Source organism: Lonchura striata, chromosome 3 (genome assembly GCF_046129695.1).
Source record: "Lonchura striata isolate bLonStr1 chromosome 3, bLonStr1.mat, whole genome shotgun sequence".
Lineage (NCBI taxonomy): Eukaryota > Metazoa > Chordata > Aves > Passeriformes > Estrildidae > Lonchura > Lonchura striata.
The window spans coordinates 72,087,511-72,110,515 of record NC_134605.1 but is presented as its reverse complement, the minus strand read 5'-3'; the positions used below and the strand labels follow the sequence as shown (position 1 = coordinate 72,110,515).

At 34.8% G+C, this 23,005-nt stretch overlaps 1 long non-coding RNA gene across 1 annotated transcript in view; it reads right to left on the bottom strand.

Annotated features, from left to right (window-relative positions):
* LOC110472292 (uncharacterized) overlaps positions 1-22,768 on the bottom strand; it is a 96,147-nt gene extending 73,379 nt beyond the window's left edge. Inside the window, exon 1 of the long non-coding RNA XR_002465706.2 lies at positions 22,671-22,768. This is a non-coding gene — a long non-coding RNA (uncharacterized LOC110472292). The remainder of the gene's footprint in view (positions 1-22,670) is intronic.
* Between the last annotated feature and the right edge of the window lie 237 nt (positions 22,769-23,005).

The window sequence follows — 23,005 nt, the reverse complement described above, 5'->3', positions numbered from 1 at the left end:
AAAATATAATAAGATCTACCCTTATAGCACGTTGCAATGAAAATGCAGCTCATAGAAACATGAATTGTAAGAGAAACTATGTTTAATAAAGATGAATATTTAAAAGAAAAACATTCCTAAAACTTTTTTAGATGTGTATTATGCAGTCTACAGTTTTATTTATGATCTACACCACTTCTTTTATTTACTTACAAAATACAAGTGTATAAAAACGTACAGAACTTTAAATACTCATAAAAAATAGTACCAGAATACTTCAAAAAAGGTTATTTGTAATGGGTAGGTTTTATACCAATGGGTCCTATTTTACATGCAGAGTTTGATCTCAGAAGCAGTTGAAGGCAATTTCTGCTTTCAAAGAGTGTTGTGAGTGGCTTTGATTTCTGAAACAGGTAGATACATAAACAATTAAATGTGATATAAACTCTTTATTTAAAAAAAGCAATTTTTATGTGGGGGAAAAAAAGTTTCATCTTCAAATCCCTCTGGTTAGAGCTGAACTTTTTATTTAGAGTCTAGATAATGAAGTCTTTAAGCTATGAAACCACAAATGCAAACTTTGAGGTGATTAAAGCCTTAGGCTATTACTGTAGAAAATTACCTTATTTAGGAAACAAGAACAATTTGATGCTAACAGACTTAGAAAAGAAATAGACAAAAGAGCCTTTTGAAACAAGATTTTGTTTACAAGTATTGTTCTCATTACATAGTCTAAATAGTAATGGGTGCATTTGATTTAATTACATTTAATTAAATTGCATTTAATTTCATTTAATTGCAGTTAATTAGCATAGTAGTTTGCTATGTATTCCTACCTAGTTCTAGTTTGATGCTTAGGTCCAGACCCACAAGCCAACAAAAATTCACACATTCTTATCTAGACCAATTTTAGGGTAGCCTTCTGGAGTATTTTTATTGAAAGAAAGCTCAGTGTGAATGTTGGGCAGAAGCCTCAGTGTTTGTTTTGAAGTTCCATAACCCACAAAAATACCTGCTTTTCTTAAGGCTTGGAGCTACTGCCATTTTTGCAATGCAAATATCTTTAGCGTTTTTTATGACTCAGCCTGGCTAGAAAGTAAATTATATTCCAGTTAAGGTCCAGTGATCCTTAGAAGTCCTGTCATAGTGTGTCCAGCACTTGCTAATAAAAACCAATGCTACACAGAAGAGAGAAGCTATAGACGTTTCTATTAAAAAATAGAGGATAAGTGTATTTTATGCCTTTCTTAGTGAAAACTGAAGGTATAATTCACAGACATGGTTTTGAAGAGTTTAATTCTATACACTCCTCAAGTGTGTAGAATTAAACACTTAAAAATTACTTGCCTTTTCAAAGTCATACAGGAATTAGGCTTTTGTGAGGAAATTGTAATTTCTCACTTTTTTACTTTGAGCAAAATAAAAATAATTAGCAATCAGTAGTGATTAGCTATCACTATTGTCCATGCAAGAATGTACCACTTTGCCTCAAATTTTTCCCTTTCTCCTTTTCATCTCACAATCCAAAAATAACTTTAGTCTAGTACTAAGGTGTCTCTGACAGATTACTATTTGAAGTCATTATACAAAAAATAGAGCTGTCAATATTAAGATGTTTCTATTGCTATATAAAAGCAATGGGATTTTTTTTTCCTAATGATTCCTTACCACACAATGTATACACACTAACATTTGAATGATATTCAAGCATAGGGGATAAATATGAGCATCATAACATCAAGATTGTGTTATAAAAATTGTGGAACCAAGAGTAACAAAGAAGGCATAAGAATCAAATTACAGCAAAACAGCTTCATAGATTGACTGTGGAATTAAAAAAAAAAATTGAGACCATTTAGATTTACATTTTCCTTTAAAAATAGAAAATTAAACCATTTAAAATTTAACTTTATTATATTTGTGAATGTAGCAGTGACAGCACAATACTAAATAGAGTGAGTTTGAAAAGGATCTTTTCTTGGGGGAGTGTATCCTGCATTATTTTGGTTTGGTAGATAATCACCCTGAAGTCGGCTATATTAAATTAATTTAACATGACTCAAACATGTGACAGGAGATTTTTACTTAGAAGCAGAGAGAGCATTGAAAACAGGAGTTTTGAATTTACACTCTTTTTGAACATTTGTACTAAATGCCTTTGCATGCTCCAACGGCCTTTTTCAGAGCACTTTTATTTTAAAGGGATTGAAAACCTCAGTAGCATTTGGATGGACTTCTCTTTTAGAATCTCTTCAAAATGCAAATTAATGTTATGCTGCAGCAAATATTCCACTTTTTTATATTCCAAAGAAGCACAGCAGCTAACAAAACTATGTTGGAGTGTAGAACCCCATATATAAGCAGCTTTCTTATTGCAGTATTTTATTCAGTACAATATCCCACAAATCTTTTTCACCTCACAAGGATATCCATTATTAATTAGCTTATAGCAATTTTCATTGATGGAAGAATGGATTGTGGAGCAACTTGTTTTTAATTTAAGTTATGTCTCCTCTAACAACTTTTAGTATAGCCTAAAAAAACCCTATTTTATAGGAAGTGAATGTGCAAAAAATGGGAATGAAAATGAATCAGAATTTATTTTGCCTCTTTTTATATGATGCATGTAAAGAGCTTCCAAAATGTTTGTGAACAATCTGAATGCTACTGCTAGAGAATGCACAAAGACAACTATGAAACTGTCTTATCCATAAATATTGCAGCTTGTTCCTATCAGATGAGCATGAATCTATAACTTTCTAGTTAAAAATTCTACATTTCAAAATTTTCTCTTTACTGGTCTGATTTTTTAATTTTTTTTAAAAAAATATTTATTTTGGACAGCTTCTAAAAATAAAATCACAATTTTTAAGCAGATTTTATATTTCAAGACAATTTACTCAAGATGTATGTATTAGTTTTAATTCACTCATTTTTTCCTCTTCCTTTGAAGGTTTACCAAAATATCCAAAAATGTGGATATGTTTATACTGTAATTGTTGTCTTGTATCATTTAAAAACAGAAACACAGAAAATTTTTAGCCAATTAATTAGAATTTCAAGAAAACCCCAGGTACAATATTGCAGCCATCTGAACACAACTGGTGCAACACAGCTGTGCCATGTTAATTTAGTTTTCTTGAGAAAATAAATCATTGTGAAGGTGTGAAAAATTATATGAGCTAAAAGAGTTAGAAATCATAAATTTAAAAGCACAGGAGTAGATTTATCATAAAATACTAGTTATTAGGTGTTCAAAGACACAGAAAGAATACTATCTGAAAGCCACAAAACAAATGAGAAACAAACAAACAATTAGAAGTTGAAAACATTAAACATCAACCTTCTTCAAGAAATACTTGACCATTCCCCATTGATGAAGGTTAACCACCCAGCAGAAACTTACAGTGTGTCCTCTTTGGGCAGGGAAGATTAAATCATGCTAAGGTGTAGCCTAGTTGCTCATTAGTGACTTGATATCGATTATGTACAGTAGAAAAAAAAAAATGCACTGTACACTACAGAACTGCAGAAATATTACCTGAAGCCTCTTTGTGTGCCATAAAACTTACCAAGTGCAAGTGATCCAGAGAATATTTGTAAAACTGCTGCTGAAACTGTGCTGAAACAATATGACTTCTCAAACAGGAGAGCATCATCACCTTTGCTTCCTAGCAGTCATATTTTGACAAAAGACTAAGGAACATGGACATCAGTAAAGCAAGGTCTGACATTTAGGGCTTATACACTCAGAAAAAGTGTCACTCTTTCTTTCAAGCAAGCCAAGTGATAGAAAGGATATGCAAAATATTCAGACAAGTACTAAACCCACAGAGTTTATGGATAAAAAATAAGACTCCAGAAACCTTTGGTAAAGGCAGACAAAGTAAACAAAACATTGACTCATCCACTAGACCTGGCATGTTATACAGTATAACAAAAAAAATCAAGCTATATATATTTCTAATATATATGTTTACTCTTTTTAATTTTGCAAGAATGTTAGGTTTTTTTTCTTGTGATCCCTTCATATTCTGCTTAAAATAATCTCCCAAGCAGAGAGCTGAATAGGATCCCCCTCTTCAAAGTCCCAGTATAAGAAAACCCACTGCCAGAGGAAATTAAGAGACAGATTCTGATCCACACTACATTTCACCTCTGTTACATAAGCTTTAGTAGCAGAATGCAGACTCTACCAACTCAGAATTCTTCTGATTTGAGAGAAATTCCTTTAAAGGAATTTAAGTTTCCCAGCTCGCTTTGCTCAAGTATTTAAGTTACATTTGTCAGCACAATGGAGTGCCAGTGCTCCAACTGTTCTGAAACATGCAAAAGTCACTTGGGAGTTGTTACAAGGTCTGAAGAAGCCTTTTTTTTCAACACAAGTTATAAAACCAAGTTTCACCAGCTCCATGAGAACTGGATGAGCCCAATATGCAGCATGAAGACACTTTCCCTGTTTTACTTTGAATTCTGAAATTAATGTAGACAAGTGAGGGCTGGTAATCAGAGTGCATATGTGCTCTTGAGACAGAAAAGAGAACAGAGCAGCAGGCAATCACTTGATATGAATTTAGCAAGTAAAATAAGTCTGGGTGATTCTTTCCTACCAAACTCTCTTGAAACAAAACCAGAATTTCAGTAAAATGATCCATCTCACCAATATCCTCCATATAAATTTAAACAACTTTTCAGAAAAACAAGACAAATTTCCAGAATGCCAGGGGGTAGGGATGAGGGGAAAGAGGTATGAAAGTTGAAAAGTAATTTTTTTTGATTTAGCAAAAATAATTTGATGGAAATGTTTTGATATCCCTACCCTCTAAAAATTTGGGATTTATCTTTCTTTTTTATATTAAATAGTTCAGAAAATATTGCACAATATTTAAAGATTAGCTAAATATTTCCTATCTCCTGTTGCTTGTTGATTTAGAACTCTTGAGTTGTCAAGTTGTTCTTCACAACATCAAAGGACTGTGGACAAATAATGCCGTGCTATTTTGTGATTCTTAGCACACAACTGGTATCAGCTTCAAATAGCAATATCTGCTTTGTTAAATTGACAATATATTAACACTGGAAAAAATAAATAAAATTACAGAAATACCAATGTTCAGAAGATGTATATTCCCAAGATGTCCAACTGAATATAATGGAAGTTTGCAAAAAGAAAGAATGAAAAATTAGTAAATAGGGTACTTATGGATAGGAAGTCACTTAAGCAATTAAGCTTTTTAAAATCCAAGGCAAATAAGTGAAAGGATGGCATTCAAGTCACATCTTTTTCACTCCCAACGGTCACATTTTAAAGACTGAAGTATTAGTGCTGACATATCTGCTATAGACACCAAACTCTACCCACAGAAAAAGCTGTAACATATATCAGCCACTACACCAGAAAAGTGCAATTAGCTGACCTTATCAGTAATATTCATCAGAATTTGTAAACATGTGAGCATTTTGTGGTTAACAGAACAAAAGAGCAGCTAGTGCCATAGCGCTGTCTTAACTGTGAGACCCAGCTGTCATTGAAAAAAAGAGAACAAATCACCGGATGGTAGTGAATTATCTTTACATTGAAAACAAGCCATTCAGCAAGCTTGTCAGAAGTCACATTTTCACTGAGGCAACTGGAAGTATTGCCTGAAAAAGGATTATTGCAACAAGTCTCCAAAACACATTGTTGTGCATATGGAGAAACAAAATAGCATGTTTCAAGTAATGTTTTCTTTAAACTCTGCTATTTAAGAATTGTCCAATTCACAGCTGCAGATTTAAAACACATGACACGGTTTTCTCAGGAATTGTTGAGAACTTCAATTCAGTCCCTTTATGAAATGCTTTTTTCTTTAATTATGTTCACTACCAAAAATACTTAGTTTTTTTTTTTTTCTTGATTAGCTAATTACTTCTTTCCATTGCCTGGTTACTATTTTGGAATGTGCTGTTATCTGTTTGTTTTCATATGCTTAGGTTTTACTTTTCAGTAATCTTTTTTGACATTTAGTTCTTTATCTTCCTCTTTCTTGCATGGAATCCTTTGGAACATTTTCCGTCAGCTTACCAAAGCATTTGCTTACGGAGATTTACTCTTTGTGTCTGCTTTTCTGTGTTGCCTTAATAATTCATGCTCAAAATGTTATTTAAGGAGCCTTGCAATTCTTCATTCTCAGTTTCTGAAGTGCTTCATAATAACTTTGTGAATCAAAGCTGCAAAGTGCAGTCTGTTTAACTACAGTCTACTCATTGTTCTTGAGGTTCTGAAGAGCTGGGTATTATATCTTCAAGTGAAAAATATGTTTTCATGTACTGAATATTCAGTTCTTTGCTGTTTGATATAAATTTTTCAGTGTTAAACTTCTGCAACACAGCTTTGTCTTGTGTAATAGTTTCCATGCACACCCTACACAAAATGTAGAACAGAACCATAGGAACACAAAATTATACAAAGAAGACAGCAGATAATCAGAAGGACTTTAAATAAAGTCCTTCACTTTTAAAGTGAGGTGAGAGTGAGAAATAGCAGACAAAGGTAAACATAAAAAAATTATTACTAAAAGGGGGAAGTGAAGTATAAAGGAATGTGTGAAGAGTACTACAGAGAATAAAGTATTAACTCCAGAAGTATCATGATAGAAAAAGAAAAGTACAAAAATAGTAATAGAATTTAGTGCTACATTTAGAAATATTCAGCACGTAAATAAGCTTCAATAAATGTGTATTGCATTTGATGTTCACAAAAAGTTGTGAAGTGTGTGGGATTGACTTAATCATGATTTTTGATGATTCAAGAAGAAGACGGAGGATTTGAATCATAAAAACTAGAATTTTGAGATGTACCTGAAAGGATGTGGCCATGGTGGAAAACAAAGTGTAAATTAGCATTTCAAACAAACTGCACAAATTTGTGACCAAGTCTACTGCTCATCAGCATGCCATGTGAACATTTTCCAATATGTTTCAAAATCCTAATAATAAATTATTTCATTCATGTACTTTTCAGTGTATATGATGCGGAATAACAAAAAAGGTTTATTACAAATGGGCCAACTATGGAGCACCAGTAGATTACACCTATAAAAATTAGCTTAAGAATGAGAATTCTACCAATCTTAAATAAGATATAATTCAAGTGCTAGATAGCCTTTTTGAAGATCAAAAAAATTAAATTTTTTGTTTCTGTCTTTCTTGGGGATGAGAAATACCAGCTTTTATATTTATTTGAAGTGAAATGCATTAAATCTATGCTTGAATTTTTGATAGTTTTGATAGTTTATTTTATCCATCCAATTAGCATTAGCTTAAAGATGCCACAGTCAAGAGAGACAGACTATGGACAGAATGAGGAAAAGAAAATACTTTTAGAAGTATGGCATGACAATTATGGTCAAGTGGATAAAATGAGTGGAAGGATTAAGAGAGATAAGCATGAAAAGAAACCTGAAAGATGTTTTTCTTATACACATTTTTAAAAGTATTTTTAAAGGAACTACAATTAGAGCTAATGTTCTCATAGCTGTGAATTTGCATGCTTTTTCATTCTGGAAGTGGCATTTTCTGAATACACAAATCAAAGAGTATTGTAAGAGAACACCTTTGGCTACTGTGTATTTGAAAAACAGTTATGACAGTTGTTAAATAACATATACCTATCAGGAATAATATTCATTTACGTTGATGTTTGTATTAGTGAGTACAATAGCCATCTAACTTTACCAAATTGACTGAGTTCCCATTACCTGTGAGAATAACCACAAAATGGAGAGGTGCCCAAGTAGATTAAAGCATTGTTTGTAGATACAAGTTCTGTCACTTGGATGAAGTCTTTGAATGCTAATATATTCTCTTTTTTGTGAGAAGTTGGAATGTGCTGTTATTTTGACCCATTCCAATATGTGCATTAAAAACTGGCACAGTTTCAATTTTCCCCATGTACTGATTCTCTATCCTACAAGGAACAGACAAAACATCATGTACTAAAAAAATGAGTCTTCATTGTGTTCTGTCTTTACATGAAACATTCTGTTCTCTCCCATTTTGTTACATTTAACATTCAGATATAAATTATTTATTTCCTGATATAATTTTATTTTCATTGTTCATTCTTTTTCATTCCCCACAGTAATATATTACAATAAAAGAATATTAAAATATAAGAATTTTCCAGTGACATTAATAAGTCATGAAAGGGCAAGTCCACAGGCAATATAATAGTGGCTAATATCTTTCAAGGCATAGTAGAATTCTTCAATTTAATTGGTTAAAATATTACTGTCAAGCTTTTGATTATATTAGCATAGATATTGTGAGATACTAAGGACACCTAATTGCAACTAAGAAATTAAGACTGTGGTAGGACTTTTTTTTTTTTTTATGAGTGCAAAATATGCCCTGTGCATTTCAGTGCATCAAATAACATCTGCATCCATATTCTCTTTTACATTAAAACATCTGGATGAGAATTTAACCCTACAGTCAATGAAGAAACCATGGAAGAAGATGGAAAGCAAATAGTAGGGAGGCACAAACAAGATAGAAGTCAGGGATATCTAAACAAAAGAGAAGTCAGAATGATCAGAGAAGTTGAAAGGAAACCTACCTCAAACATCTGTATGCAGCCTGGGAAACATGCAGTAAGAACTAGAAGTCCTCAGGTTACAGAACTGTGAAATTGCTAGTGGGATAGTTCACAAGACCAGGGTGCAATGGGAGACTAGAACAAAGAATGATGAGCAAGGAAAATGATGAATGAGTGTTCCTTTCATGTGAAGGAGTAGCTTGGGTGTACAAAGATTTCTTGTGGGATGGATGAGAGTGTGAGTCTGGCTCAGAGGAGAGGCTAATAAATATTGGCATTGTGGTGAAATCCTTATTTTGATACTGCAATCCATCTGAGGGTACCAAGTAGAAGAAAAACACTCCTATCCCCAAGATATATGCCTATTTATAGTCAGGAGCTGGAGCATTTAACTCTTGAATACATGCTGAGGGAGCTTGTGAAGTTCAGCCTGGAGATGGGTCTGAGCGTACCTAAAGATACAACCTAAAGACCTGCAGAGAGTCAACCATGAAGATTGATATGGTTCTTTAATGGTGCACAGATAACATTGAATGAGAGATACCAGACATAAACTGAAACAGCAACTGCTAAAAATGGGTAAAAGAACTTTTTTGCTATGAGGAAGCCAAGCAGTGAAGTAGACTATCCAGCAAGGCTGTGTAGTCTCTGTCCTTGGAGGTAGTCCAGACTTACTGCATAAAGCCTGAACAGCCTGAGAGCTGACCTCAGAGACCACCTTACTTTGGTCAGGAAGTCAGAATAAGGATTTCCTGAGGTCCCTTCTGCCCTGAATTACTCAGTGATTCTATGCTTTTACCAAGAGGTTGTTGTCTGAATAGCTATGGCATTCAAGAATTTGAGATCTGAAGCCACCATCTTTATTATAATCAAAGGTTTACTTAGCAAAGTCCTAAAGCTTCACTAAATGTCCATTGAGAAGAATAAATTACTATGTGTCACAAAATCAAGATAGGTGTTTCAAATAGCCAGAATATAAGTCCTTCTGTCAACAACAAACAGTTACCACTTATTTGCACACCTATGAGATCATATTGAATAGCTACTTATGGAAAAAGGGAAAATATGTGGCCTCACCATCATTACCTTCCCCAGGTTGAGTAGCAGGCTCCCCTTACAACAGCACAGCAAAAGGAATTCTTTGTACATATATGAATTACCTTTGCTCTCCTAGAAACTGCTAATGGACAGGTGTGTTGATAAGAACAGATTTACATAGCAAGTAATACAGATCATCTTAATACCTGATATTTTCTGCTATATGAAAACACTCTCAGGAGATAGCATGAGAGTAAGATACTGCAAGTGCAATGCTTCTTAGACCCATTTTGTGACAAAATGTGAGTTTTAGATGAGACACACTGCTGCATACTATGTTTGCAAAATCATTTTTCCTGAAGAGCCCACATCTTCACAGAGAAAAAAATAATGGATTAGAGTTGACCTTAACTTATTTAAACACACTACTGCTTTTACTGGTAAAACATAACATCAGCTAAATGTAGAACAAAATTATGATATCTGAACTACAGAGATTTAAAGTTATTCTAAGACTGTACGTCAATTTTCCACAATGCTTTGCTAGCCCTTATCTTGATGTTTTGAAGATTTATGCCAAACAATGGTTTAGAACAGCCATTTTCAGATACAAGTCACAGTGCTATTTCTCAAGGACATTTTCTCCCTATCTTTTTCTTAAAAAGTGCAGGTTAAGCTGAATCTCTCTCATCATGTCAACTTGAAAATCTTAAGTGTGTATTGAGAAATTCAATCACATTTCAGCTAAGGTGTGATTAAGCAACTACAAAAGAAACAACTACATAAGTCACTGAAATCAGTAGAACTAGTCATATAATACAGTGAGAAACCTTTTTTTATTATAGTAAAGTTATCTCTAATTCAGTCTGGCTAGTTAAAATGCTTGACAGGTCAAAGAAATGTGGCTATGTGTGAAGTGTATTTTCCAGTGTATTTTCCTTTTTAAAAATTATGAATAGAGTTCAAGAAAGGGGGCACAATGGGTACAACATAAAAACTCAAAAGAATTTCCCAAGAGAATCATTGAAGATATTTCTTTATTTTCCCTAGGTTATATTTTATGGAATATCAGTACTTTTGGTTGTTCTGAAAAGGGTTTGTTTAATCAAGTTCTGAAATAATATTATGGTAGAATATTTTAGGACAGTAAATATAAATGTAAACATAAACCACAAATATCTACTGCTTGTTTCCATTTAAATCAGATCTTGAGGAACTCTATAGCAAAGCTGAAGACCAGATCCAATCTCCCTCTTTGAAATTCTCATGGACACACAGTGAAACCCAGACTCCCCCCACTTTAGATAAGAGGAATATTTTTAAGGAGTCTTAATTTTATAATCACACAGTAACCTTGAAATCTTTTTTCCCTCTAGGGTCCCTGACTAAAACAGAGATTTCTCTGAAAGTCATGCATTGGTTAATTAAAACATTTACCTGCAATAGTTTTAAAAGGAGATGCTCAGATTTCTAAGACAACCTAGTTTCATTTTTATTTCTCTGAAAGCTAGACTAGATGACAGTTTGATTACTGTTTTGTCCTTATTTCAAATGTAACAAAGAAGGCCATAAAATATTTTTAAAATCTCTTCCAGTTTAAGAAAGTCCTTTCATGCAATTAATTATTATTATTATTGTTTTATGCAATTATCGCAAAGAGAGGAGAGGAGACTGGAATTTGGGTTTTGTCACATTTCACTCTTCTATAAAAACAGAAAAGACAGACTCACAACAGGAAAGAAACAAATCCATTTTTCTACTAATCCAGTCTGATTCTATGCTTTGTGATCAGTAGTAGGCTGAAAAATACTCCCTTATAATCATTTGCACATTTTTTATGCTATTCACTCCACAGGACCAAGGCCTCTTTCAGCAGCCTGTGTAAATAGTGTGCAATTAAGTGGCAGCTCTTCAGATTTCACATTGTCCTTTTATTAAGTGTACAGATTCACATTCAATGTAGCAAAAATATTCTCTTCTGCAGTCACAGTCTCTCTTATATTATTCTATCTGTGATATTGTTTTCCAGTACTACATTTGAGAATTTCACAATAATAGCAAGTGTGTGAGGTGTTTTTTATTATTTTCATATTCTGTTTAGAGAATTAATCTGCTCTATATAATCATTTATATTCAGACCACAGTCTTCATTTATTTCAGCTTTATATTTGAATACTGAATATTTATGTTAGGGTATAGGCAGACACTTTAGTCACCCTTTAAGGTATTTCCCCTTTGATCTGGGTTCAGTCCCTGAGCAACTCTTGCTTGCCTCTGCCTGCCTGTCTTGTATAACTGTGAAAGAACAAGGGAAGGAGCACTCGTGTGTGAATGTGCATGCATTTGTGTGTGTGTGTGTGTGTGTGGAGAGGAAGGAGGGAAAGGAGAAATCTGGCTTGAGAGTCCTGCCCAAAATTTCATAGGAAATGAATATCCTGTTCTCAAGGATAATAGTATAGAATCACAGAATCACCGAATCATAGAATCAGAATCATCCAGGTTGGAAAAGGCCTTTAAGATCACCAAGTTCAACCATTGTCCCAGCACTGGCAAGTCCACCACTAAACCATGTCCCTAAGTGCCACATCTATATATCTTTCAAATACCTTCAGGAATGGTGAGTCAACCACTTGCTGACAAACATTTTGTATTGGTTTAAGACAATTATATGTGGTGGAGACTCCAAAATTCATTATGTCCCCTTTTAGTTTTTAACTACGTCTCTTTGCCAATAAGGAGATGAATGCAAGATATAAGTGGAAAAAAAATACAGTTTACTGAAAAAACAAAGCAGCCACAACCAAGATAACAGTAATAACCACTGGAAAGAGAAGTGCTGAATCCCAGGGACTCCCTGGTCACAAAGAAAACAAGCTGGCAGAGGAGGCCCTCCTCATATATGGTAGTTTCCATAGGCAACTCTGTGGACCAGAAGGCAAAAATAATATGGCAGAGAAGCCCAGACCACATGGTGAAGAGAGATAACAAAGGCAAAACAACACAAGCCTCCATGATTACAAAACTCCTTTCTTCCCCAGACAATACCCAAAAGAGACCAGGGACAAAACAAAACTTGGAGATCATTTTTTTTTCCAAAAACAAAAGTCAGTGCTGCCTGCTGTCTCACCTGACAGAGGCCCTCCTGGTGTTGGTCATTCTGGCAGGAGCTGGGGTTATGAAATGCTGTTTCACAGGGGTGTGGTAGTCAGCAGAAGTGGCTGGAACTGGGGCCATGGCTGAAGAACTCACAGAGTTTGATGTCCTTGTGTAGCTGTTCCAAGTAGCAGCAAAAAAAAAAAAAAAAAAAAAAAAAAAAAAAAAAAAAAAAAAAAAAAAAAAAAACCAAAAAACCCTCCTCCCTGGTTCCAGAAATGGGATTGCCATGGCAAGAGTGACCACAAAGGTATTGCAGAATTAGCTTGTAGGCAGCTGGGGCATGGCATTGCTGCCTCTCCTGGCAAGTCATAGTATACATAGTATACTTTTTCTCACTTATATCTTCTCACATTTGTCTCCTTATTGGTTAAGGGGAAGAAGCAAAAAACTAAAAGGGGAGGTAATTCACTTTGAAGTTTACACTCCATATCATTGTCTTAAACTAAGACACCTTTCTACAAAGAAAAATTCCCTAATATTGAATCTAAACTGTGTCTGAAACATGGCCATTTGCTCTTGTCCTATCATTTGCTACTTGGTAGAAGAGGCTGACCCCCACCTGTCTACAAAATCTTTTCAGGTAGCTGTAGACAGGAATAAGGTCCTCCTAAGCCTCCTTTTCTCCAGGCACTACCCAGTTCCTTCAGCTGCTCCTCTTAAGATTTGTGCTCCAGACTGTTCACCAGCTTCATGATCCTTCTGTGGATTTTCTCCAGCACCTCAATGAATTTTTTGTAGTGAGGGGCCTATAACTGAGCACAGGATTTTAGGTGTGGCCTGATCAGTGCCAATTACAAGACAATAATTTCCCAAGTCCTGCTGGCCATGGTTTCTGGTACAAGCCAGGATGTCTTTGACTCTTTTGGCCATCTGGGCACACAGCTGGCTCAGGTTCAGCTGTTGTTGATCAAGACCTCCAGGTCTTTTTCTGCTGAGCAGATTTCCAGCCACTTTTCCTCACACCTGTGGCATTCTGTGGGGTTATTGTGACCCAAGTGCAATTGCCCATGTTTAATCTCCTACAGTTGGACTCTCCATTGATTCAGCCTGTCCAGATCTCTCAGCAGAATCTTCCTACCCCCCAGTAGATTGATATTCATGAACAATTTGGTGTTGTCTGCAAACTTGATGAAAGTAGACTCAATTCCTTTGTCCAGATCATCCAGCTTGTGCAGTAGAGGTAATAGAGATAATAACTTCTTTTTGTTTGCTTCATTGCTGTTGAAGGAGCATGCTGTGTATCAAATAACAGTGAGAACTGTTGCATAAAAGAAGGAAAATATCATCAGGGTAGATGTATTATGTATCATGACACATGAACAAGGGAATTAAATAAGGATCCAATAATGCTGATGTGTAATGAAATATTATGGGCATTTAATATGTGAACAATAATAACACAGATTATTTGTGTTATTATAAAGAATAAACTGTAAAAGGCAGGAGTTTAGATGTATGGTACAGAGTGCAGCTAACTTTTGCACAAATCATATAAAAGACTGAAGTCTATAGCCCCATAATACATACATGTGACATTTCTCTGCTAATTGATATCACTAATGGATTTTAATTCTCTGCATAGACAAATTAGAATGGATACACATATAAACAGACAAACTGTACAGAAACACTGAACCTCACTAGACCAGAGCTGTATTTTATGTCCTGGGGAACAGGCTATACTATTTTTCATCTCTTTCACCTGACCCTGAAATAATGCTTTTTCTAATGTCAATCTTTCTTTCAGGCCTAGCTTTCTTATTGAAGTTTCATATTAGATCTAAAATCCTTTTTGTCACTTCAAGTTCTGGCTCACACCTTATCTCCAGCTTCCACTGAATCTCGTCCTACCTCTCTCTGAGGCCTCTGGTTCTGTGTATTTTTTTTCTCCATATACCGAATCTTTGTTTTGTTGCCTCTGCCTCACAATCTTAGTGTGGATGGGCCACAGGGGAATGTTAAAACTGCAGATTCAGAGTTTAATTTTCCTTTCTGTTACCCTATAGATCAGAGTAACAAAAATAACAGTTTTGAGAAAACTCATATCCAACTACTACATCTGTCATATGGAGTATGTAACATGTGAAAAAATATTCCTGTATTTTCCTCTGAAAATAAGTTTTTACTGAAGAAATGCAATCTGTAGTTTTCTTGAACAGAATTATATATTGTATAAATTATATAAACCAGGTAGATTATTCAGATTAAGAGAAAAGAGGATTACTAAGAATTTTTCAATTATTTTTTTCAAAGTATGTGGAGTTTTCTCCCTTTTCAAACTGGTTATGTTTTTTTCTTTTACTTTAATCTAGTTCACAAGTATAAACCTTATTTTTCTGAAATTTTAAGGGATGAAGCATCTGTGAGTAGTATGAAAATATTTCAGTTTTCCAGGACTGAATATCTTAACAGAGGCACAGTGAAAGAAATAAAAAAGTTAGAGGCTGCCAAAGACATCTTGGAGTGGGGGCTTCTACAACATAAGCCCACAGTATAATTATTAATAAGCAAAGTATCTCTACACATAAATTGAGGTTCATTATAAATGTAATGATTTTAATGGAAAACCTGAAGAGCAAATTAAAAAGCTGTTGGTTTTTTGGTTTTTTTTATAATGAGAATTACACACATCACAAAAAGCATACCATCCATTGTATCTCATGTCAATGAAAGTAATAGAAGTTATGTCTCATCACAATTTTTTTCTTGGTTCCTTCTTCAGGCCACCTACCCACTCCTTCCTTTTCCAGTTCTGCTGAATTCTCCAAAGCTACTCTGATTCAGGGGGATGTTTCCATCCCAGTGGTGCTTCTGCAAATTTTTCACCAAAGGTAATCCTTAGGAAGTATTCCCACACCCCACCTTTGCCTTTCCATATCTGCTGTATATGGGATGGTTTGCAGCAGGCTGAAATTGGAAATGATTTTGTCACAAAAGGAACCTGGATCATTGAGATCGGTGAGCCACAGCTGAGCCCTTTAGGTCAGCATTAAACTGTTCTGATGTTAAATACAGCTCATTCAGAGCCAATTCATATTCAGCTGAAGTCAGCAGGAGTCTTGCATGGATTTCAGAGATCTTCATGTAAAGGCAAGAGAAAGTGAGACCTTTTTCCCTTGTGTGAGCAAGATAACAAAAATGGAAATGGTAATGATTGATCATGTAGGTCATAGTCCGTTCTGTGAGCTATGTATAATGTATTAGGTTAACCCTAAGGAAAAGTAGTTTGTGATGGGGAGTAGAGAGGACTAAATTCTAGGTCCTGGAGTATTTCTTTTGTTCATCTTGATATGACTAGATCTTGTGTTTTACAGGGTCTTGGTAGGATAGAGATAAATTTAGAAGCAAATTTTGCCTTAGATCTTCACTCACAGTGTCTATTGATTTAAATGAAAACTGATTTGACTTAGCTAGGGCATAATTTTGTATGCACACTTGTGAATTTTAGTATAATATATATCTATGTCCTAAGGTACTATGTTCACTTTTCTGATGTTGTTTTTGTTGCCATTTGTTAGCTTTAATTTTTTTAAATAAAAATGCACTCCCAGAAGCAAAATAAAGTTAAAAATTCTTATTTTCAGTGTTTTTCATTTTTTTTGTTAAGTGTGCCCTGCATACTCTATAGTGCATGATTAGATAAACAAGTCTTGATTATTAGAACTTGTTGCTCTTGGAGTCACTAACAATAAGGTCCACAAGAACAACTTGTGCACCTGAAATTACTATCAGAGCATTAGGCATAAATCACACAAAATATCTCTGTTGCATTCCTGAAAAATACAGTACTCAAACAACTGAGTAGAAACTGTAAAAAGCCTGGAGTTACAGTAGAGTTTAATTATTTACTTGTGGGTTTTTTGTTTGTTTTGGTTGTTGGGTTGTTGGATTTTTTTTTAAATCTGTTTCTGGCAGTGGGAAGAAGTAAAGCACAGAATGAGGAAAATAGTCTTCCAAGCATTTAGGAGAACTTATATCCTCTCCAGAAATGTTTGATCTATTTGTGGTAGTACAATGAGCTGTTCCTTTGGCAAGAGGAGGTCACTAGGTAGTTCACACCATGCAATTTATTTACAAGCTGTAACAGCTGCAACTCCATTTTTTTTTCCCCTGAAAGATAGAGGGAATACAGCCAAGTGTAACACAAATATGCAAGTTAGATGTGTCTGTGTCAGATACCATCCTCAAAGACATTTCACTTAGAAAGAGTGAATTGAAATCTCCAGATATTACTTCATACTGACAAAAATATAATAATGAAAACAGTGCATTTAAATAATAGAGGGTCTGATTATTTATTAGTTTATTTATTTATTGTGGTATGTAGCAATGTAATATACTAAATAATCTTTTGATGGACATAAAATATTTTGAACTTTTATTCCTTTATCAAAAAATGCAATCTTTCTGTTTTGCATTGTACCAGTTATCCAGTCAATATCCTATTTTTAATGAGAGGCAAATTTTATATGACTGGAGTTATTGAATATTTGTTTCGTTTTAATGGTACTTAATTATCAAATATGTGTTCCTGCATGAATAGGCTGATTCCAAAGGCATCACTAGGAATTCTTACATGTTAAGCTGTTTTGGCCAGTCATGTTGTGTTGAAACATGGCAATTATATATCTTTCACAAGAGTTATGCAAAAGGAGCACACAGTTTCTTTATAACACTTTAGTAAATCCCATCTTAGAGCTAGAAATGGGAAATTGCTTCGGTTCCATTCAGTGCCCCATTCCTCAAATTAAGATTCTTCAAGATAAAGGATTTGGCAAGATTATCACCCATTAAGCAAGTGCCAACATAACCAGAGCCATGAAATGTTATTTCTGAAAAAAGTAATAGGATGGACTCAGCTGTGCAGCCTCAGATTTCCCCATTGACTTTTCCCTTGGCTAGAGAACTCTGGAGTAGGGATGTTTCCAGCATTCCTTTTTCCCTATAAATAGTATCTAGTTAAGGAATCATCCTTAAAGCAAAATTTAAACAGTGCTAATCAATGGGTGGATAAGAGCTTTGGATACAAATGTGGTAAGTAATTAATTAAATTTAACTTTTTGCTCTTTTGAATTGCTCAGTTAATGGAAAGAAGGTGACAGTGGGATTGTGAGGAGTGTTGAGAAGCATTTCAAGGTTCCATCTCTTGTTGTATAAATAAGACAAAAGCAGATGTGTCATGTAAACATTCATGTTAATAAATGAAATGTTGTTCTATAGAAATATTTAATAAAACTCCTTCAAATTTTTACTACCTGGAAGAATATTCCTCTTCCAACATTATCAAATATTAATGTAATTAATAATCCCAGTTTACAGTAAAAAACAGAATTAAAATTTGAAACAAATATTTGAAGAAAAACTCTGACAGCATTTCTGCAGGTCAAGTTATGTGTGATGATAGTTGAATAGAGCAAGAGTGAGCTGATAAATGGAATACCCACAAGAGAGTGGGAAAGATGCAGCAGAAGAAAAGCAAGAAAATACATCTAACTTGTACACTCTACTAGCTTGAAAGTTCTGCTTACAAATTGCATGTTATCAAATTTAAAAAATAATTAATAATCAAGAGGTTCTGTTGATATTTATAAATGTCTCACGTAAATTGAGTGTGGATGTAGCCATTTAAATTTAGTATTTTTTTTCCATTCTTTCCACTTCATTGTTTGGAGCCTATGCAATTCAGAATTAGTTTTATATGAATCTATCTTTCTCTATGCATATCTGTGCAACTAAAGAATTTATAGTATTCATGATCCCGCACCAGAGAAAAAGTAAATACGTCCCCCTAAACAAAAACAAAAACAAACAAAAACAAAACAAAACAAAAAAAAAACAACAACACAAAAAAATCCCACCAAACCAACCAACCAAACAAAAAAAACCTAAACAAAAATCCCATGAATCAGAAAACAGAGAAGATGGGTATTGTTGCAACATTCAAAGAAATAATATCATAGCACCATTTATGTGCCATATTTAATTTTTTTTTTCCACAGGTGTGAAGAGATTTAGGTCATGTAACTACTGAAATATCAGTTAAAAAAAGAAAAAAATTACTTTCATAGAAATTTAGAAAACTATAAATATGGCTACAAACTATGGTGGGAATCTATGCTGGCAGAGACAGGCTCTTCATGTAATCTCCCCATGGTCCTGATCCCTCACGTGGCACTGCTGGAGCAGGGAGTTTGGGGAGGCTCACTACCCATCACAGTTCTGCCTGCCATGAAACACAAAGCCCCAGTGCTGGGGCAGAGGCTGAAAGTGAAAGAGGACATTGTGAGGCAGAGAGGGACTGACTGTGAAAGACAAGCCCCAAGGCATTTGGGGCTTGGTTATGTTACTCTGACCACCACTACCCAACAGTGGCCTTTCCCAGCCACTTTTTCCTCCTACTCACCACACATGTCCATGCCAGGTACAACACATGTTCCTACAATGTCCTTTTCCTCTCTAAAGTGACAAATGTCCCTTCCAGCATCATCATCCCTGCCTGTCATCCAACCTGCCACCCAGAGTGGGTCCTCTTGGGGAATTCCTCAAGGACGCATGCTCAGGCCCCAGAAAGGTGCTTGGCAGGTGGCACATATCTTCTCCCCTCCAACATATATTCTGTGTCAATGGGTAGGCATCGACCTAGATATTTATGGAAGAAGAAGCCAAAAGAATGATCTTCTGACCCACAAGGGGGGTGGTCACTCTAGCTGGGCAAGGGGGCCATGGCCCAGATGGCAGCTAGCCCTCTGTGTGCTGGTTCCACTCCAATTTTAGGAATCCTCAGAGGGTCAGCCACGTGGGGAGATGTTCCACCAAAGGGCCACTACTTTCTTGAATTATTACTTCCTAACTAAGCTTGTTGGCATAATCTACAGATGGCCACATTTATCACGTAAACTCAGGCTGATATCTCTGGTTTTCTCCCTACCAAAAGTCACTTACCTACTGTTACCTGGTCATTACTAGGCTAGATGGATGCTGATTTTATGCCCATATATTAAATTAGATTTTCTCTTTGAAAAGCAGATGATCTTTGCTTATTTATATATCTATATTTTATCTGTCATGTATACACTTTCAAGGTATACAAATTTAAGTTAGACAAAATACAAATAGTTAAATACAACTTAACACTTTTCTCTTTTTAAAATCATCTGTCAAAGTCACAATACCAGCTATTCTCAGTGAAATAAGGCAATGATTTTAAAAGGACATTAGCCTTAATTCATATGCCACATCTGGCTTTCAAAATCACCAAGACATTGCTTTACATTAAGTTATTTTGTAAAACTAGAAAAAAAATGCCATCATGAACATGTCCTTGTGCTGACACTTTATGTGCAGTGTAACCAAAATAAATTTCTCCCTTTTGGTGAATTTTATACCTACTTTGGAAAGAAAACCCCCCAGCCAATTATAGAAGTTAACATTTATAGAAGTTATAACATTTATAGAATTATAGAAGTTAACAATTAAGTCCTTCCTTGATGTAAAACATGTTAGTTAACTGAAAATTGAAAAAGTATTAAATAACTGTAACCATTTTTGTTTCTGTCTGTTTCTATTTCTAGGTCAAGCATTTCTATTTCAAGAATTGGATTCTGTACCAAAAAAACACAAAAAAAAAAAAAAAAAAAAACCAAAAAAAAAACCACCACCCAAACAGCAACAGAACACTGTTTAATGCATACTCTGGTCTTCTAACAGCATGCAGAAAACTTATGGCCTCAGAAAACGATGTTCTAAGGCAGTAGTGCTCAAATTATAGCTCTTAAGGGACATGAATATGGCTCTCATGAAACTAATGTGTCTCATTTGTGTTCCTTTTGCTGTATTTTAGAGCTGGAGACAGAAGAACAATAATAATAGAAGAAAAACCCTGCACAAAAACACACCTGCAAGGGAATACTGGAACAGTAGAGAACCAGCTTACAACCCTTTTAAATAATTGAAAGATGCAGGGGGAAAAAAGAGGCATGAGGTAGTGACTTCACTGAATGGAATTGCATATGAGAGAACAGAAATAAAAAATACTCCTTTTCAGGTAATAAAGCTCTCCTGCCTCCTGACTAGGATATTCTAAATTTTTGAAATAGAAAGTCCAACTGAGCCAAGCCAGCAGTTTCAAAAAACCAAAAAACTGAGGTTCTACTTGTACATAACTGTTTGTACAGTTGTTGTTGAAAGCCAACCTGAGTTTCAATTTCTACCCTAGCATTTTTTTTCATTTATTTACACTTCTTCCAAATATTACTTCAAAGGCTGACAAAAAAGTAGAAAAACAGAAATGTCCTCCCCCAAAAAAATAGTATGAAAGAAATGCCCTCTCTCATTTTCAGTCCTACAGACTGAAGTGTTACTGAATTTCTATGAGTCTATTTCATAGAAATTTCAAGTCTATTTAAAAAACTTGAATTTCTATGACTCTATGAACCTTCAGCACAGATTACATAGAACAATATTTGAATACTTTATCAAATCATATTTTTTACGGAAGCTGAAAGATACTTCAGTAAGGTTCATATAACTTTGTTCTGAAGCCAGGGCTATATCCCGTCTCCTGTGTCATTGTTGACACTTCTAGATCCTTATTCACACAAACTTTATCATGATTTAATTTTAAAACATATTTCTATATAAAACTGGAAAAAAAATATAATACTTCCTATGTGTTCTCAATATGGATATATATGAATTCAGAAAACACTAGGGGTTTTTTGTGAACTTTCCATATATTTTTATCCTTTGTATTTGCTTTTCCCAAACATCCTGGTACAGTTTTTTGACTGTCTGTTTTATCTGTGGAAACAGAGGTTCTGTCACTCAGTGTTATATCAGGGAGAATATTATTTATAAAATACTGTATAATCACATATCAAATGCAGGATCATACCTATGGATAATGAAAAGTACTTTCAATGAATTGTTCTTGCTTATTTGCTCTGACAGTTTGAGGGGGGTGGTCCAGTCCCACAGAATGCAGTGTGCCTCAGTGCTGTGTTGCATATAAAGGATGTCAGCAGTTGCTCAGAGCTAAGCTCCTTGGTTCTGATGCAGTCAGACAGATATGCATGTGCTTAGCTTAATGTACAAGAGCAGCTAACCAGGGCCACATGGTGAGGTCTGAGCGTTTGGCTCATTTCCTGGAGCAGAGCATGAGAGAGGAAAGATATTTAACGATCTTAAGGTCAGTAAACCTTGTTCTGCAAATATACTGGCTTCAGAAAAACAAAAATCATAGAGTTAATTTTTATCTTTTATTGCTAAACAAAGGAAATATGAATCTTCTAAGCAAACATATGAACCAACAAACAAAGACATGAAAAATAGAATGACCCTTAGAAAAATGTAGTCTTTTAACTTTGTATGCTGGCAACATTGAGTATGACTAATCATATCAGACTGATTACACTTTATGAACTGTTTGTAGGCAATTTCTAAACCAAAAGTTATTTGAAAACCTTCACATAACAAATAAGGTCTTTAAGAGGCCACCTTTTTCTACCACTGTTCTACTACTACATAGCACTGGAAATAGAGTACTGAAATAAATTTGGTTTAGGATAACTGTTTTTGTGTTTGAATATTGTTTTTTATTCATAAAACATATGAATGTAAAATTGTTCAGAAGGGTAAGTCAGATAATTTGTGAAGAAATCAGTTAAAATATGCAAAATACAGAGCATGAGAAAATGAAACTGTAAAGATGCTGCATTTCTTGAGAAATCTTACTCAATGCCTTTGGTGCATATAGAGTATCTAGATTCCTAATAGTCTTGTAGCTACATGTGAGTGATGTAAAAAGATGAAACAATGTGATACATGTTATTATGTACAATTTACAGTTTTCATATGTAAGGGCTACAAAGATCCTTGCCTTCACATGAGGTCATTCCTCAAAAGTTGTGGTTTAGCTTACCAAAATCACACAGACAGACCAGAGCTCCTGATGTCCATGTGGGCCCCATAATCATGTGTGGTTGTACAAGGGATGGGGAAGTCATCTGTCCTTTCATTCCTGTCAAAAGAAGTAAGTTAAAAGGAATAGTGAGATTGGACTAGGAAATTTTGATGATTACCCCAGTGCTATCCCACAGTGGAACAAAAAAACCCTTTGACAGACCCAAATTGTCTCATGTGACCAGTTTGTAAGTTCCTTCTTGCCCATGGCTTTCTGAGATAGGTAGAGGGAGCCTTGCTGCTATCAGCCATATATAAGTTTTAGTATGTGATTATTAGAAGGTGAGAAAATAT